Here is a 6,000-nt window from a genome sequence, read left to right as displayed (position 1 = left end):
TGGCTCCGGGAAGGCCAAACGCCGCTGGTGGGGGCTCGGGGGGTTCCGGGCACCCCGTGGCCAAATGCAAGTTGGCAATGGCAGCGTGGTCAGTGGCCTTTTCTGAGCTGTGTCTGTAACAGCTCAGATTTGCCATCCACACACCATTTTTGGGGGTCCTGCCTGCTGAATGAACAACCGATCCCCCGACATCTCCGCCACAGCCAGAGCTTCGGAGGAGAAGAACGAGCGCCAGCGAGCGCTCTGGCGGAGCACGGCGAGGCCGAGCTGGCGCCGGGGACCGGTAGCTCGTGTTCTGCGCACGCCCCGACGGGCAGCTCGACCCACACGGTCCCAGCCCCGTCACCTCGTCAGGGGCTCCCGCAGCCCCGGGCAGCGCCAGGTGCTGGTGACGGTCCCCGCACCGGCGGCCGCGGCGGAACGTGGGGAGCACAGACGGGCCCTTGAGCATAGAGCGAAGAGAAGACTTTTTGTTCGCATGTGTTGGCTCAGCTCAAATAACTCATCGGGGACGCGAACTGCAGGCTGGAAAGGGAAGAAACTCTCTCCAGATGAAAGGATGTCAGAAAATTGTATTTAGTCAACTGCGTGTGTGTGTTGGAAAGGGGCGGAGGGAGGAAGGGGCCGCGGAGGCTGTTACTGTGACTGACTTTCTGACTTCTTAACTTGTCAGCATATCCTAAAGTTAAAAATGCACATGCACACAGGACTGCAGCCAAAGAGGCTGTCTAGCCGCAAATCCAGATGTGGGGCCACTGCAGCCAGCCAGCCCTGCTCTCCCTGAAACGACTTTCAGACTAAACAATTGTGACTTGGCTGTGAGAGGCAGCGCAATTCCAGATGCTGCTTTCCTTTCACGTTGTTTTAATTGGGCTGGCAGGCGCAAGGGCTCTTTCAGTGAGAGGAAAGCTTCCCCACGGGACCGCAAGGTTTTGGCAAAGCTCCCACGTTGCTACCTTAAGAGAGAGAGAGGGAGGAGAGGGAGAGGAGGGGAGGTGGTGGTGGGGAGAAAAATTGAGAGCGACTTTCCAAGGTGTTTACTGCTGCGAGCGGCTGCCGCTTTGCGTTTTTATCTGCTGAAATTCTCACCTTTTTTTTGCCTCGGGTTCGGTTTGTTTAACGGCACCCTGGAAAAACCAAACCACCCAGGACCCGGGGCCGCGCTGGGCAATGGGGGCTCGTCCCTCCCCGCGCCAGGCGGGTTCGGCCGCCCCGGCCCCCGGGCGTTCGCAGCCACGACAGCCCCGCTCGGCGCGGCACGGGCCGCGGCTCTGCCGGGCACCGCGCGGTGCCATAAGGGCTGCTAAAGCTGCTGCAAATCTACCCCTGAGCCGCGCGGGTGCTGAGAGCAGAGCCTGCTCCAAGGGGGAAACCCGCGACTGGGGGATGAACCCCCTCGCTTTGTCCTGCCCCAACTCCCCCGGCAGCAAACCCACGCTGGCCAAAATGGGTCAAACCAACCCATTCTGGTGCCCTCCTCACCGCCCGTGCTGCTCCCCGCCCGTCCCGTTCTCCCGCAGCACGGGGTTCGACCGCGCGGTCCCTCCCCGGCGCGGTGACACCGAGCACCCCGGGCCGCCCGGGCGCTGGGCAGCGGCCGCGGCGCTGGGGGAGCCCGGCCGGGCTCCTCTCGGGCCGGGCTGGGCCAAGGGAGGCGCAGCCGCTGCCCAGATGGGATTTTAAGGCGAAGTCTGGAAACAGAAATAAACCCAGAAGCCCCTCGGGTCTCTGGGAGGAGCTGGGGCAGCGCGGAGCTGGGGCAGCGTCCTGGCGGCGCTGGGAGAACGCGGCTCCCGCTCCAGCACACAGCGCGGGGGATGCAAACTCTGCTAATGCCCCGGGGAGGGCTGCCCGCCGTGGGGCTGCAGCCCCGCGCCCAGCAGTGCCAGCAGTGCCGGCGGCGCGGCCCCGGCCGCTGCTCAGCACCATCCCGGCGGCGGCGCCTCCAGCCGGGCTGAGCGCCCGCGGGACAGGGACGGGCCTGGGGAAAAGCCTCGTGGGCTCCTCCATCCAGCGCCTCCCGCAGCGACAGGTACTTCCCATCCGTGAAATACAAGGCACGGAAAACCTTGTGGGGTCGGGGGCTCTGACAAGGAAAACAGCGCGAGGAAGTGCCCAGCCCGGCTGGTTCTGGACGGGGATGGTAAATCATCAGGAAGGTTTTCTAGACAGGAAGAAAAGGAGTCCCAAACACATCCTCAGCCTGTGCCCTTACAAGTCCCTCAACTCTTTCCCCCCGAAATGGGAGGGAAATCGAAACCCTTTTGCCTTGGTTTGTTTGAGGGGGTTGTTTGTTTTGTTTGTTTTAAAACTTTGGCCTCATTAATTTCCAAAAAAAATTTCCCCCCAATAAAAGGAAAACATGGAAAGAAAAACAAACTATTAGAAAAGAGAGGAGGGAGGAAATGTTATTTAAAAGGTTACCAGACCACATCATTTTCCAATGATATTATATACTCCCTGCAGTATCCAAAATATATATGGGCCCTAGGCCAAGAATGTGAAAAAAAAAGAAGAAGAAGGAGGAAAAGAAGAAAAAAAGCCCAGGCAGCGTAGACACAACATCTGGACAGAGGCTGAACAAAACCCCCATTTATCACACTTCATCCCGCAATGAAGCAGTCAACAGTTTACTTCTGTTTTGCTAATTTAGCCGCTTTCATGCTTCCGAGGTGGAAAAGCCAAAGTCAAAGCTTTGAATTAAGCGTCACTTTGTGAAACTACTTCTCCTTTTTCTCTTATTTCTTTTCCATAAAATTTTCTTCTCCCTTCTTTTTTTAATCCTTCTATTCATTCCGCCTTCCCTGGCTCCTCCTGCTCTTTCTGTGGCCGGATCAGCGGATCCCCCGCGCTGTGTCCCCGTGCCCCGCGGTCGGTGTCGCCCGGGCGGCTGAGCGGCCGAACCCGCCCGAGGGTGCCCGGAGCCGGACACACGATCCCGGCCACTCCTATGGCGCGAGGTGTGTGTGTGTGTGTGTGTGTGTGTGTGTGTGTGTGTGTGTGTGAGCCGCTCGCGCTGGAAACCGCCCCCCGGGCTGCCCGTGGAAACGGGGGCTTCCCGTGCCAGTGTGGGTTTGGGGGCTCCGGTGTGCCAACGTGCCTTTCTCCCCAGGAACCTTCCCACTTTTCATTGAAAATGGAGCCACGCCGGGGCCAGGGCCCGCCCTCCCCTTCCAAAGAGCCGGTGGCCACCTGGGCAGATGGAGCAGCCGGGTCTGGGTGCGTCCCCTCCGTCCCCCTCGCGTTTCGGGGTGGCTCTGCTCCCCTGAAGAAAGCTCAGCTTCTCAGTAGAGAAAAGCTCCATTTCCTGCCCCACTGCGGTGCAGCTGGGAGCTGGGACATGTGTCTGCTGCTCCCCGCACCCCCGCGGCTCCACCATCCATCCCCGCGGCGGATCCCGCCGTCCTCGCACTGCATTCTGCCCTCCCACCAGGCACGGGGTACGAACCCCCGCTTGGGCCTGGTGATGGTAACAACAACCGCAGCATCCACCACAGCATCCTCCATCCCCGGACTCACGCACTCCCGAGGACTCTCGGTCAGCTGCTTGAACGCGGGTTTTTGAGCCCAAATTTGAGCTTTTGAGTTGGAAAAACGCTGGCGGCTCAAGCTGCGCTGCCCCCAGGGCCGGCTGCTCTCATCCCACGGGTTGACAGACGCGGAGCACCAAGCCCCGTTCTGCCCACGCCGGGCAGAGCAGCGGGAGCGGGGGGGCCGGGCGGGACGCTCGCACCCCCGGGGTCGCACGCCCCGCGTGTCCGGCCGGGCAGGGGATTCGCACGTATTTACTAAACACAGTTATTTGGTTGCTCTTGTAGCTTCTTCAGATTATTTTTGTTGTGTCAAGAGCAAAAGATACAACAAATACCCATCCTCAGAGGCTTAATTAATATTTGTTAAGACTGAATCAGGCTCCATCTCCGCCCGGCAGGGTGTCCTGCCTGCTCCGAGCTGAACGTTATCAGGCAGCGCTTAATGCAGCATGGGGAATTAGGTTTATTTTTGGGGCTGTCTGGTTCTCTGCTATTGTTATCCTACGGTATTGCCGTCGTTTCTCTTGACTTGATGTGGTTTCGTGTGTGTGTCAAAGGCTGGCTTGTGTCTGCAGACGCGACTCAGAGCTGGTTTATAAACTGGAAGAATAATGAACTAACTAACTAACTGAGTGCTTTAAGATCTGCAAAGGAAAAGCCTCGTGCGGTGCAAAACACAAAAATATTAATAGCTTATCCAGAGCAGCTCGCTGGTCCTGAACGCCGGTGTTCAGAGGTGACACAGGCTGCACAGCTTGTCCAACAGGCACATCGGGACGAGGTTAGATAAGGAACAGCACGCTCAGGCTGGCTAGAGACAAAAAGAAGTGCCGCTAGTTTTGAAACTGGAGTGGAAAACGCGGAGCTTGTTCCTCAGTTCTCTGGTTCACGCGGGCGGCGGACGCGGCTGTGCCGGTCGGCGTGTCCCGGCTCCCTCGGCGCACGAGCGGCGGTGCCAGCGCCGCGTCACCCTGCGTGCCAGCCCTCTCAGAAACCACACAGTACCAGTGCCTAACAGAATGAGCCCTGTTAATGAGCTCATTAGCTGAGGAACAGACGTTTCCCATTTTGCTCCATCCCAGCAAACTTTTGCAAGGCTTTGAGCTATTGCCCTGCAGGGATTTTCCCGTTTCTTCCCAGCAGCTTATCTCAGACGGACACACGCCACGCTGCCGTGCAAACGTCGTTCCCTCGCATGTCCTACCCAGTTCTGCCAGCTGCAGATGTTGAGCGATGAGTTATATTTTGATGTAACTCAACGGACGCATCTTTGCATCCTGCTGCAAGCACAGCGGTCGGCAATTCAACACATCCTAGCCAGCTGCTGATAATAAATAATCACATTATCTGTTCCTCCTTGCAAAGCCAAGGGCTGGTGCCTTGTGCGCGTTCGCTGCCCAGGGCGCAGCCGGAGCAGAGACCCCCAGCCCTGGCTGCGCCCATGTCCCCAAGGCTGTGCCCATGTCCCCAGGCTGTGCCCATGTCCCCAGGCTGTGCCCATGTCCCCAAGGCTGTGCCCATGTCCCCAAGGCTGTGCCCGTGTCCCCTGGCTGTGCCCGTGTCCCCAAGGCTGCGCCCATGTCCCCAAGGCTGTGCCCATGTCCCCAGGCTGTGCCCGTGTCCCCTGGCTGCGCCCATGTCCCCAAGGCTGTGCCCATGTCCCCAGGCTGTGCCCATGTCCCCAGGCTGTGCCCATGTCCCCAAGGCTGTGCCCGTGTCCCCTGGCTGTGCCCGTGTCCCCAAGGCTGTGCCCATGTCCCCAAGGCTGTGCCCATGTCCCCAGGCTGTGCCCGTGTCCCCAAGGCTGTGCCCGTGTCCCCTGGCTGTGCCCGTGTCCCCAAGGCTGTGCCCATGTCCCCAGGCTGTGCCCGTGTCCCCAAGGCTGTGCCCATGTCCCCAAGGCTGTGCCCATGTCCCCAGGCTGTGCCCGTGTCCCCAAGGCTGTGCCCATGTCCCCAAGGCTGTGCCCATGTCCCCAAGGCTGTGCCCATGTCCCCAGGCTGTGCCCGTGTCCCCAAGGCTGTGCCCGTGTCCCCAGGCTGTGCCCATGTCCCCCAGGCTGTGCCCGTGTCCCCAGGCTGTGCCCGTGTCCCCAAGGCTGCGCCCATGTCCCCAAGGCTGTGCCCATGTCCCCAGGCTGTGCCCGTGTCCCCAAGGCTGTGCCCGTGTCCCCTGGCTGTGCCCGTGTCCCCAAGGCTGTGCCCGTGTCCCCTGGCTGTGCCCGTGTCCCCAGGCTGTGCCCATGTCCTCAGGCTGTGCCCGTGTCCCCAGGCTGTGCCCGTGTCCCCAGGCTGTGCCCGTGTCCCCAGGCTGCCCCACGTCCCCGCAGAGCGGACCCGCCGCTGCATTCCCACGGCTCTGCAGCGCACAGACTATTTCACCCCTCGCGTGTCGCTGCGGGGTCACCGTTCACGTTTGCTGTAGGGGAAGGAGGCCGCAAACCTTCCCGGCGGTGCCTCTCCCGGCG

This window comes from Streptopelia decaocto (genome assembly GCF_964273445.1).
Source record: "Streptopelia decaocto genome assembly, chromosome: 19".
In the NCBI taxonomy this organism is placed as follows: domain Eukaryota; kingdom Metazoa; phylum Chordata; class Aves; order Columbiformes; family Columbidae; genus Streptopelia; species Streptopelia decaocto.
The sequence above is the reverse complement of the archived record's forward strand: the minus strand, read 5'-3'. Positions refer to the sequence as shown.